At 40.9% G+C, this 12,587-nt stretch overlaps 1 pseudogene; it reads left to right on the forward strand.

Annotated features, from left to right (window-relative positions):
• The first annotated feature begins 9,791 nt into the window (after positions 1 to 9,791).
• On the forward strand, positions 9,792 to 10,432 carry LOC102125931 (SAP domain-containing ribonucleoprotein pseudogene; annotated as a pseudogene).
• The last annotated feature ends 2,155 nt before the right edge of the window (positions 10,433 to 12,587 follow it).

The raw sequence follows: 12,587 nt of genomic DNA on the forward strand, positions 1-12,587 counted from the left end.
TCCTCTTTGATCCCCCTTTTTTCCATCCTTGAGAGATCTTTCTTTATGTTTATCACTTAGGAAGTAACCCCTCAGTGACATCCAATACTGTCACATGTCACTTACCTTATCCATCAGTTACCTTTGCTATCATTTGCATTTTTTACCTCTCCAGATTGTCCTTATATTGAAGACACTTATAGCCTTAAAAATAAAATGTAAACTTGCTACCCAATCAAGTTGCCTCCTCTTCTTTCTCCTTCATTTTATCAGAAAAACCTTTGCATGTCTTTACTATTGACCTCAATTTCCTTAAAACCAATTTCTTCCCTAACCCCTTAAAATGTAGCTTCTGTCCTGTCTTACTGAAACTCTTCTTTGGAAAATTTAAAGTAACCCATAAAGCCAAGAGCCTCTCCTCTGCTATTATTCACCTAAACCCCACACTGAAATAGCTATAATTTTTTTTTTACCATCCTCTTCTTTTAAAAATTTTTTTCCCTTACAAATGTGCAAACCACATGAATACACAGCTTGATAGATCGTTATCCATGTAATCACTTCCCAGGACAAGAAATTAAACAGAGCCAGCCTCCCAACTGTGACCCTTCCATTTCCCATCCTACTTTCCTCAAGGCAACCACTACCCTTGTTTCTACATCACTTACTTGCTTGCCTTTTCTTACTCTTTTACCACTAGTGTGCATCCCTAAATACTTAGTTTTGTCTATAAATTGGAACCAAACAGTATATTCTTTTTTTTTTTTTTTTTTTTTTTGAGACAGAGTCTCACTCTGTCACCCAGGCTGGAGTGCAATGGCATGATCTCGGCTCACTGCAACCTCCACCTCCCAAGTACAAGTGATTCTCCTGCCTTGGCCTCCCAAGTAGCTGGGATTACAGGTGCCCGCCACCACGCCTGGTTAATTTTTTGTATTTTTAGTAGAGACAGGGTTTCGCCATGTTTAGTAGAGACAGGGTTTCGCCATGTTTGCCAGGCGGGTCTCGAACTACTGAGCTCAGGTGATCCACCCGCCTCGGCCTCCCAAAGTGCTGGGATTACAGGCATGAGCCACCGTGCCTGGCCCCAAACAGTATATTCTGTTTGGTTATAATAACATTTTGGATCTGGCTTCTTTCAGTCAACATTATATTTGTGAGATTTATTTGTTTTCCTGCATTTAGATGCAGTTTAGTTATTTTTATTGCTCTTACAGTGTTTCACATAATATACCACAATTTACTTATCCATCCTACTGTTGATGGCCATTTGCGTTGTTTCCAGATGGAGGTAGGATGAATAGTGCTGCTCTGAACATTCTTGTGTATGTCTTTTGATGTGTGGGCACACATTTCTTCTGGAGATATGCCTAAGAGTGGAATTACTGAGGAATAGATTGTGTTTTCTGATACTTTAGTAAACAATGCCACACAGTTCTCCAGAGGGTTGTGTTTGTCTTCATTTACATTCCCACCAGCAGTATATCAGTTTCTATAGTTCTAAATCCTCACCAAAACTTGGCGTAATCAGTCTTATTAATTTTAGCCATAAAGGTAGATGTATAATATTTTAAATTTGCTTTCCAATGATTGTTAGTTGCTATCCTGTCACACATTTTGGACATTTGGATATTCTGTATTTACAAAGTGCCTTTTCAAGTCTCTTGCCTGTTGATCCTTTGTATTGCCTTTCATTTTCTTATTTATTTGTAGTAGTTCTTCATTTAGTCTCTATTATGTTCAGTGTCAGTTACCTGTGTTGTCAATATCTTCTCCAATCTGTGGCTTGCCTTTTCACTATCTTAATGGTTACTTTTGAAGGACAGAAAACTTTAGCATTAATTAAGTTGTTCCATATTTTCCTTAACAGCTAGTGGTTTTAGTCTCCTGTTTAGAAAGCATTCTCTAACTCTTGTTCTTCAAGTTTTTTCTTCTCAGTGTTTCTGGGACCCTGCATTTTTCTCAGTTATTTTCTCCTTTGCAAGGATTCATCTCAGTTTCCTTCATGGGTTTTTTTTCCTTCCCCCATATTCAGTGTGGCTACCTCAGTATAAGGTGCTGTCCTCTGCCTCTTTGCTCTATGCTCTTTCTCCTTAAAGTTCACCTCTCAGCAGATCCACTCCTCTCCCTAGCACCAGACAGGGGTATCTGTGTGCTGGTCCATTCAAGTCAACAGTTCAGTTCTTTGGTATCTATTGAGAAATTTCTCAGTATCAGGCTTTGTGCTGGGTGCTAGGACTACTCAGGTGTACATCACACAATCCCTTCCCTTGGGCAAACCAGTGAATGAAGATACCTATAATCTAGTCACAGTGATACCTCCAAATATTCCAGGATCATCAACTCCCCCATTCCCCAACATGCTCTTACTGACGGAGCAATAGCACCATCATCTCTTTAAACACACAAGATGCGAGGGTCATGTTGAACTTCTCTCTCTCACCCATCTAATATCCAATGATGTGACAAGCCCTGTTTGTTTTAACTCTACACTTTAAGCTCTCATCTTCCCTTCTTTCCACCCGCCCTCCCCACCCCGTGGCCCTCACATTAAGTTCCTTACTATGCCTCTCACGGAGGGCTGCATTGGCTTCCTAAATGGTATCTCTACATCCAGTCTCTTCCCCCTCACTCAACAGGCTCCATTCTCATGGGTCATTTGCCTTGGAAACAAGCTTTCAAGGTACATTGTTATCAGAGTGATTGTCTTCTTCCTCCTATTACCCAGAAGTCTCTTTGAAGGAAATAACTAAACAGAGTCTTACTCATCTTTGAGAAATATCTACTTGTTCTATCAGTGAGTGTGGATCGTGAGACTCTGAGTGCCTCATAAGTTGCCTGACTTGACTGACATAAGCAGCAAACATCACACTGATGAGGATAGCTAAGGGTCTAATGTATGATTTCAGCTCTAAGTGCCATGAAGCTCCTGAGAAGTTCCCAGTCTGACCTTTGCAGCAAATTCCAGAAAATCCTCTACTCTTCCAATTTTATCACATCCTTTAAAACTTGGTGATTCTGGATTACATTTCATTAGGATATTTGTTCTTTACTCTTTGAAAATGGGAAGTACCAGAATAATTTGTCTATGTTGCTCACTTAATCAAAAATTTTCCATGAAAAACTCCTCACAGCCTCCAGCCAAGCTCCTTAGGATTTGGTCCAATCTGCTTTCCTGGCTTGTTCTCCTACTTAGCATACCTACCACCAATCAGATTCCTGGCCATATTCTATTTGTATTCTGTGCATTCTGGTCTTTGATCAAGCTGTCACATCTGTCTACAAAGCCTTCCTGCTCCATCTTGGCATGTCCAGATCTTACATCTCCTTCAAATCTCAGCTCAAATGTCTCTCTTTCCATGAGGTTTAAGGGAGCTCTTTTAACCAGAAGCACATACTCCCTTTCTGAAGCTTCAGCATTTAATTTTTATCTCCGACCACACCAATCGCCCTCCCCTTAAGGTAGTTGGCTGGTTACCTATCACTTGTCCTCCCAGGACAGACCTGTGTCCTTCTCATCTTTGTGTTCCTTACAGAGCCGTGTAGATTGCTTCCCACATGGCAGATACTCAGTAACCATTTGCTGCGTGATTAGGATATATATTGAGGACATGTGACAGGCAAAACTCAGTAGTAGGCACTGTACAACTATATAAATACAATTCCATTTCTGCTCAAAACATGTACACTCAAGTAATGCATTTACATACATAGTACACAGTAAACATTAGCATGTTATACATTTCATAAAAAAAGGTTTGAAATGCTGCAACTTTAATCCTTTAAACCTGTGTTTTTCAACTTACAAAACACACACAACCTTTAAAAGAAACTATTGCAACATTCACTTATTTTTGTCATGCTATTATTCAAATAAGAACAAACATAAAGCTTATGGTTATAGCATGTGATACCTATAAAATCAAGACACACTTATAAATCGTAACCAAGCAAAATTATTCTTTATTGTGTTAACTGCTTCAGGCTACAAGATGCCTTGCACAAGCCAGGAGGAGCTTGATAGAGAGTGATCTGGGGTCAGGGAGGCTATTGGTTGGGAGTCCCCGTTCCTGGGAGGTGGGAGGTAGAGCTTTAGGCTAGGGTATATATCAGAGTCTGCATCTTTGATGTGATGCAATGGGTGAGAAAGAGAAGTGGCAGAGGCAGCCAAGCAGAGGAAATCCTCAAGAAGAGGGATTCTAGCAGCCACAAAGAGGCATAAAGACCAGGACGGATCCCAGGAAGCATAAGAAAAGAGCATCTCAGAAGAATGCTTTTGGGCAACATTGATTTTGAGCTTGTGCTCTCTCTTAGGCTCTCTGCTAAAGACTTCCCATTAATGTCATCATTTAATCCTCATAGTAAACCATGAGACAGGCACTATCATTAGTCATGGATCAGGAAATGAGCATTAAGGAAATTCCATAATTTCCACCAAGTACAAAACTGGCAAGTGAGAGAGCCTGAATTTGAAACCAGATTTACCTGACCCTAGAGTCTGAGCCTGTAACCAATATGCAGGACCACCTCTTGGCTGGCTCCAGGCCTCCTGGCCCCATGTATTTGTTTTCTTTTATTTCTAAATGGCAGCTGGGGAATGTTACCAGGAAAGTAAACTCCCCGAGTCATTCAGGATTGGGCAGCAACCCAAGCATGCCTGTACCCTCCAGGGAAATGTGGGAAGGAAGAGGAAGGAAAGCAGAAATGGAACGCGTTTTAGGGGGTCTCATGCAAGTCATGCTCACAGGGACTGAATTTCAGAAGGACCCCCTGAGATTTCTCATAGAACATTTGGTTTCTATTCCAAATATCTGCTAACTTTGTACTGTGCGCCTATCACTGTGTTTAGTGTTTGGTTGATTCAGGATTTTTGAATTACCCCAGAAGTGATTACAGCTCTCACACACATAAGCAGGATATGCTGAGTGTGTGAAAGAGAAGTCTGGGGTTTGATAGGATGGTGTTTATTAGAGTCATTTAGGAAGAAAAGAGAGAGCTCCCTTCTGAGTTGTTGCTGCTAACACCAATCTGTGCATTCACACTGAAGACAAGTTTGATGACAAATCAGTAGCATGCATTCATATGCCTCTCAAGAGCATGTTTATAGAACCTACAGGTGTATAATACAATATGCAGATTCCAAAGAAATAGAAGTCAGAGTCCCTATTCCTCTCAATTGTTGATGACACAGCTGAGATTTAAGTCTATAGAGCAAAATAAACAACTCAGGTTCAAAATGGCACCAGCCATCCCTAGAAGTTACAGTGCCCACAGATAAGGCCAACTACAGACTATGTACAGGAAGTACAGAGGAATGTCAGTTTCCACTCCCACCCCGCTTTGGAATCTTTCCCTTGAACCCACAAATCCAAATCAGGAGATAGAAATCTGAGTAAACACTCATTATCTTCACATTCTTTAGTTCTATGGGACCCAGAATGGGCTTGCTGGGATGTTAGGGGCCTAATGCCTGAGTGTTCTAGGGGCTCCCAGGGATTAAGAGATAATCAGACTTTGTCCTTGAGGGTAGGGACAGTGTGTTTGGGCCCCCATCACCTAGAGCAGTGTCTGACACATAGCAGTTGTGTAATAAATGTTGGTTAATGAATCAAACTTGGTGAAAGTGGCAATGGTGGTCAAGTGATGAGTAGGAGAGTGGGGCAAAGCCTGGTAGCATTTGCCTGGAGCCCTCCAAGATACCTGGTGAATACAGATTCAAATCAGAGTGGCTAGGTTCCACCGGAGACCTCATGGTGCTGCCCTCTTTCCTGAACAGATGCCTTCCAACTATCTGATTTCATCAGGAAAACAGGAGGAAAAAATGATATTTTGCCTGAGGCCATTTTTAGAAGATGAAAGAGAATAGAGTCATTCTTGCCTGTCACTGTGGCTTGTTCAATTTAAACAAGCAAGATTCAGGAATGAGCAAACCATTAATGTAAAAGAAAAAAAAATCAGCGTGAAATGCTCTGATGAGAACTCCTCTGTTCTTTTGAAAACATCATTTGGATGACACTCAAAATTGGTTCACATTATCATTACCGGTTTGGGACACTTTGTCATCCATTTTAGTTCACTTATCTTATTTTTGACCCCAAGAAAGTACCAAGGCACCTTCTACTAGTCAAAAACTTAGGAAATAAATATCTTACCTTCACTGAAAAGGAATTTCGAATATAAAATAAGATGTGACAAGGTATCTTTCCTCCTTTAGATGCATAAGAAATTTTGCTTTGTTATTTATAGATTTTGTAATCTGTGATTCATGTTCAAAGAGAAAGCAGCAACCCACTGGGGAACTGCTCACATGAAAAGTGCACTTATTATATTAACTCAATTAGATGCACATTAGAGTCTGTTCCCTGTATGGAAGGAGCTGAATAATAGCATACAAAATCACTGTTATTTGAGTTCTTGAGCAGCATCCTGGGTTTCAAAATGACTCATAGAAAAATTACAAACAGCCCAAAGCTCACAAATTAGGGTAATAAAAAAATCTCCCTAATTTTTCAATATGGTAGTATGACATGATTTGAGTAGTAACCACAGAAATAATCAATATTTAAAGATGTTGGTGACATGGAGAGCAAATGGGGGAAATGACCTATACTTGAACCATTTGGCAAGAGCTTGAAATGCATTGAAAAGTGGGGATTTCAAATCACCATCAAAGCATTTCTCTTAATTACTCATTTTCCTTGGAATTTATTGGAAGCATTTTCTACCTATGCTTATATTATCAATGACAAATGATACATTTAGTTCTGGGGAGCTATGATAATGACTCATCCTTTGCATATCTATGTGTATATGTATTTATTTATATATAGATATGTGTATACATAACATTTATATACATATACACGTATGTGTGCATTTTTCTTATCCTACCCTCTTCTGAATACACTGTGAGGACAAATTGTCCTGGAGAGTCCCAGTACCAGAATAATGTATTCATGAAGTGCAACAGTCATAATTTTATTCAAGTTTTGTTGTCTTTTCTCCCCCTGGGAAACTTCTGGAGGAATTAGATGTGTAAACTCAGAATACTGAGAAATTGCTGGTCAGAAAAAAAATGGCTCTAATGAAACTGCCCTACTGATGAACTCTTTATAGCTTCCTTAAAAAAACAAGAGAGCGGCATGAATGTATTGCCTTTGCAATTTCTTCACAAATTAAAATCCTGTTTTTTTTGTTTTTTTTTTTTTCTATGCTGCAGATCTGAAACTTCTATAAGCCTGGTATCTAAATCAGTTTTTGATTGAAATGAGTACAGGCAAGCTCTGAGGCAGCTCTATCCAGGGCTATGACAAGAATGGAGTGAACACATTTTACCCTACATGGAAATGTCCATTCCAACAAGTACTAATTTGACAATGGTAATGATTACTATGGGTTGAGTTGGATTATCCCAAAAGATATGTTAAAGTCCTAACCCCTGGTTCCTGTAAACGTGATTGTATTTGCAAAGAGGGTGGGTGCAGATATAGTTAGTTAACATACTGGAGTAGGGTGGATCTTGAATTAAATAAAACTGATGTCTTTGTAAGAAGAGAAGAGACACAGACACAGAGGGAAGATGACTATGTGAAGATGGAGGCAGAGATTGAAATTATGCTGCCACAAGCCAAGGAACTCTTGGGGCTACCAGAAGCTGGATGAGGGCAAGGGAGAATTGCTTGTAGAGCTTCGAAGGGGACATAGCTCTTCTATCAGCTTGATTTCAGAATTCCCGCCTCCAGAACTGAGAGACAATAAAGCTCTGTTGTTTTAAGCCACCTAGTTTGTGTTACTTTGTTATGGCAGCCCTTGGAAATTAACAATGATGATAATAATAATATGAATAATGGCAACAGCATCTCATGTATTGTTTTCTATGTGTTAATAACAATTCCAAGTGCTTCACACATATTAACTCACGGGCTTTAGGGTCTCATTTTATAGATGAGTAAGGAAGTACAGAAAGCAAAAGAAAGACATTGAAATGTGAGTGGGGAAATCTGTTTTCATACAAATGAAACAAACCATCTGAGGAGCCTTCAAGAGTAGGCATCTTTCCACCACCGGCCTCCTGTTGGATGGGGTATCAGGAGACATGGCCTCTGGCCTTGATCTTGCCACACACTACCCTGTACTCTTTCTTGGAGATTGGATGATCTCCTGGCCCTAAAACTCTAAGATTCCATTGAAAACTTGTAATTCAAGCAATCAATAGTGAATGGTGACTTGCTAGGGACTGAAAGATGCCCTGAAGTCAGTGTGAGACACTTCCACAGGGCTGGTTGTGCAAATTCCCATGACACAGAGCTCTTGTGTTCCTTTTGGGCCCATGGGCCCGTGCCCAGATGTGGCCCCAGGGCCTGAGGGATCAACAGGATGCCATGGTGCTGGGGACCCTGCACTGTCCAGCGTAGACAGTTTTCCCTTCTTCACCTTACGGAGCCCTTGGTAAGCAGCTTCTCAACTTGCTGGAGGAGGGTCTGTGTGAGCTCAGGGGCAGTGATCTTTCCTAGGGAGGCAGCAAGCCCAGGATGCCGAATGGTAGGGCCCGTTCAATCTCCAGGCCAAACTGCAGTACCAGGTGAATAATTATAAAATGCAGAAAATGTGAGAAAGCCTCAAAATCACCACCACTGGCTGTGCTGCAATGCCAGGCCCTTGATGTGGGATCACATACCTGTGAATGCCTCCTTCCATTCATTCACCAGTGGCTCAGCTTTCTGAAGCTTCAGAAGCTCTAACCCCATATGCTTTGTACCCTGGGTACATGAAACTAGTCTAGTAAGAAGTATCTTGGTGTATAAATGAAACACATATAGGTAGACTTCTGGGGCAAAACTTGCTTATTGAATCCAGCCTTATCTATTAATAGTTGAGAAGGTAGTTTATTTTTTATTTTTTAAAATTAAAAATTTTATGGTGACATAGTAGGTTTATGTGTTTATAGGGTATATGAGGTATTTTGATACAGGCATCTAATGTGTAATAATCACATCAGGACAAATGAGGTTATCCATCATCTTAAACATTTATTATTTGTGTTATGAACATTATAATTCTATACTTAGTTATTTTAAAATGTATAATAAATTATTTTTGACTGCAGTTACACTGTTGTGCTATCAAACACTAGCTCTTACTCATTCTAACTATTAATATATTTTTGTACCCCTTAGCCATCCCCATACCCCAGCCCCCACTCCCCTTCCCAGCCTCTGGTAACCATTGTTCTACTCTCTGTGTCCATGAGTTCAGTTGTTTTCATTTTTTAGCTCCTACAAATGAGGGAAAATATGTTGTTTGTCTTTCTGCACCTGGTTTACTTAATTAACATAACGATGTCCAGTTCCAGGTATGTTGTTACAAATGACAGGATCTTATTCTTTTTTTATGACTGAATAGTACTCTATGGTGTATATACACCACCTTTTCTTTATCCAGTCACCTGTCGATGAACACTTAGGTTGCTTCCAAATATTGGCTATTGTGAATAGTGCCGCAATAAACAGGGGAGTGCAGAGATCTCTTCCAGATGCTGATTTCCTTTCTTTTGGATATATACCCAGTAATGGGACTGCTGGATTGTATGGTAGTTTTATTTTTAGGTTTTTGAGGGTAAAAGGTAATTGTTCAGGTTCTCCAAACAAGAGTGAAGTCTCAGACACAGCTCTCCCAGCCCACATCAATCTCTTGACTCACTATGTAAAAAAGAAAAGAAAACTGGAATTCCATGGGGTGGAATTTATTTCTGTGGTAGTTCTCTTGCTTTCCAGAGAGGCTATAGAATATAAGCTTGCAAGAGGGGTAGCAAGATGGCAACCCAGACGGTGGAGCTCCATAAGCTGAAGCTTGCTGGACTAAAGCAAGAATGTCTTGCTCGTGGTTTGGAGACCAAGGGAATAAAGCAAGATTTTGTCAATAGACTCCAGGAATATCTTGTGAAGAACATGCTGAAGAGGAGGCAAATGAAAAAGAGGGACTGGGAGATGAAACAGAGGAAGAAGAAACAAAGTCCATAGAGCTCTCTGTCAAAGAGGAAGAACCCCTTGAAAAAACTGTGGATGTGGCAGCAGAGAAAAAGTGGTAAAAATTATATCTGAAATACCACAGACTGAGAAAATGCAGAAGAGGGCCAAATGGTTCAACGTACTTGTGAGCCTGGAGAGTAAGAAAGCTGCTCGTACAGGCTTGGTGTGGGATTTCCTCAGTTCCCACAAAAGGTTCTGTCCTGTCTGTCATCTGATAACCTACAGTTAACCTGGGAAAGCTGAAGGAAAGAGCTCAAAGATTTGGTTTGAATGTCTCTTCAATCTCCAGAAAGTCTGAAAATGATGAGAAACTGAAAAAGAGGAAGGAGTGATTTGGGATTGTCAGAAGTTCAGCTGGAACTGGAACCACAGAGGATATAGAGGCAAAGAAAAGGAAAGGAGCAGAGCGCTTTGGGATTGCCTGATGCAAAGTTATGGATACTTTCTGGTCTCCTGTGGTTTCCAGTTCTCTGATTCTTCTTGATCATATATATATATATATAAATGCACAGTCCTGTGCCAACATTCTGCCTCACAACAAGGGAGCATGTATCCCAGGTACATCCGTGAACTGCAGCAGCAATTTGACTTATTGCTCTTTCAGCTTTAAAATTGTTGTGTTTTTGTTTTTTATTATTCTGCTTGTTAATAAAAGAAAAAAGACAAGAAAAGAATATCGGCACGTGGGCTGTAGCGTCAGACTGCCTGCGTTAGAATCCAAGCTTTGCCACTTATTAGCCCTCGGATCTTAGAAAGTTACTTATCTGGACCTCACTTTCTACCTCTGTAAAATAAGGAGAGGGGATAAAATTGATTTAAGAGTGTTACGAGTGAATTGCGTCCCCCCAAAATTCACATGCTGGAGCCGCAACCCTCAGTACCTTGGAATGTGACCACATTTGGAAATAGGGTTGTTGCAGATGTAATTAGTTAAGATGAGGTTATACTGGAGTAAGGTAGGGACCTAGTGCTATATGACTGGTGTCCTTATAAAAAGAACAGCACGTGAAGAGAAGAATGATACGTGCACAGAGGGACGACTATGCAGAAAGATTCAGGGAGGAGAGGGCTGTCTATAAGCCAAGGAGAGAGGCCTGGAACAGAACTTTCTCTTGCAGCTCTCGGAAGGAGCCAACCCTGCTGGCATCTTGATTTCAGACTTCCAGCCTCCAAAACTGTGAAATAATGAATTTCTGTTGTCTTAGCCACTGTTTGTGGTACTTTGTTACGGCAGCCCTAGCAAACTAATACAATGGTATCTTGGTGAGGAGTCAAAGAATTACTGCATATTGTCAAGAACAAAATTTCAACAGACTGAATTTATTTATTTATTTATTTATTTATTTTTGAAACAGAGTCTCACTCTGTTGCCCAGGATGGAGTGCAGTGGTACGATCTCAGCTCATTGCACACCTGCTGGGTTCAAGCAATTTCGTGCCTCACCCTCCCAAGTAGCTGGAATTACAGGCACATGCCACCATGCCCGGCTAATTTTTGTATTTTTAGTAGAGATGGGGTTTTTAGTAGAGACGAGGTTTCACCATGTTGGCCAGGTTGGTCTTGAACTCCTGACCTCAAATGATCTGCCTGCCTTGGCCTCCCAAAGTGCTGGGATTACAGGCATGAGCCACTGCACCTGGCCTCAACAAATTGAATTTAAAGACCTAATTGACTTATATGAGTCGAGCAGTATACCGTCTTCAAAATAGAAAGGCTCTCTGATGATCAGAGCAGACGGGTAGACTTTCCAGGAGGAAAAGGTTGAAGAAAACAAAAATCAGGAATCAACGGTAGACTGGTCATTTCAGAGTTACTTTCCTGCCTGGGCGCGGTGGCTCACACTTGTAATCCCAGCACTTTGGGAGGCCGGGGTGGGCAGATCACCTGAGGTCAGGAGTTCGAGACCAGCCTGGCCAACATAGTGAAATCTTGTCTCTACTAAAAATACAAAAATTAGCAGTGGTGGCGGGCACCTGTAATCCCAGCTACTCAGGAGGCTGAGGCAGGAGAATTGCTTGAACCCAGGAGGTGGAGGTTGCAGTGAGCCGAAGTCGCACCACTGCACTCCAGCCTGGGCAAGAGCAAAACTTCATCTGAAAAAAAAAAAGGTTACTTTCCTTATAGAGTTAAAGTAGAGGGGACTTCTTTCATGCTGCTTCAGGTTGACTGGGGCCCTTTGGATTGATTGCTGCAAATCTCCTGTTTTTTTGTTTTTGTCTTTTTGAAAATTGGCCCATCTCTAAGTATAGTTTGATTACCTAGCAGGAGTGACTCCATTCTGTTTCGGTCTTGTCTGGTGGCACTTAGTACAGGAGCTTAGTCCAAAACGATAGCCTCCCAGACATTTTATCTAACAATATAAACCACTTAAAATAATTCCTGGAAGAAACAATGGCATTCGCAGCAACCTGGATGGAGTTGGAGTCCATTATTCTAAGTGTAGCAACTCAGGAATGGACAAGCAAATATCATCTGTTCTCACTTATAAGTGGAAGCTAAGCTATGAGGATGCAAAGGCGTAAGAATGATGCATTAAGAATGGACTTCGGGGACTCAAGGGGAAGGATGGGAGGTGGTGAG

Source organism: Macaca fascicularis, chromosome 2 (assembly GCF_037993035.2).
Source record: "Macaca fascicularis isolate 582-1 chromosome 2, T2T-MFA8v1.1".
Taxonomy (NCBI): Eukaryota; Metazoa; Chordata; class Mammalia; order Primates; family Cercopithecidae; genus Macaca; species Macaca fascicularis.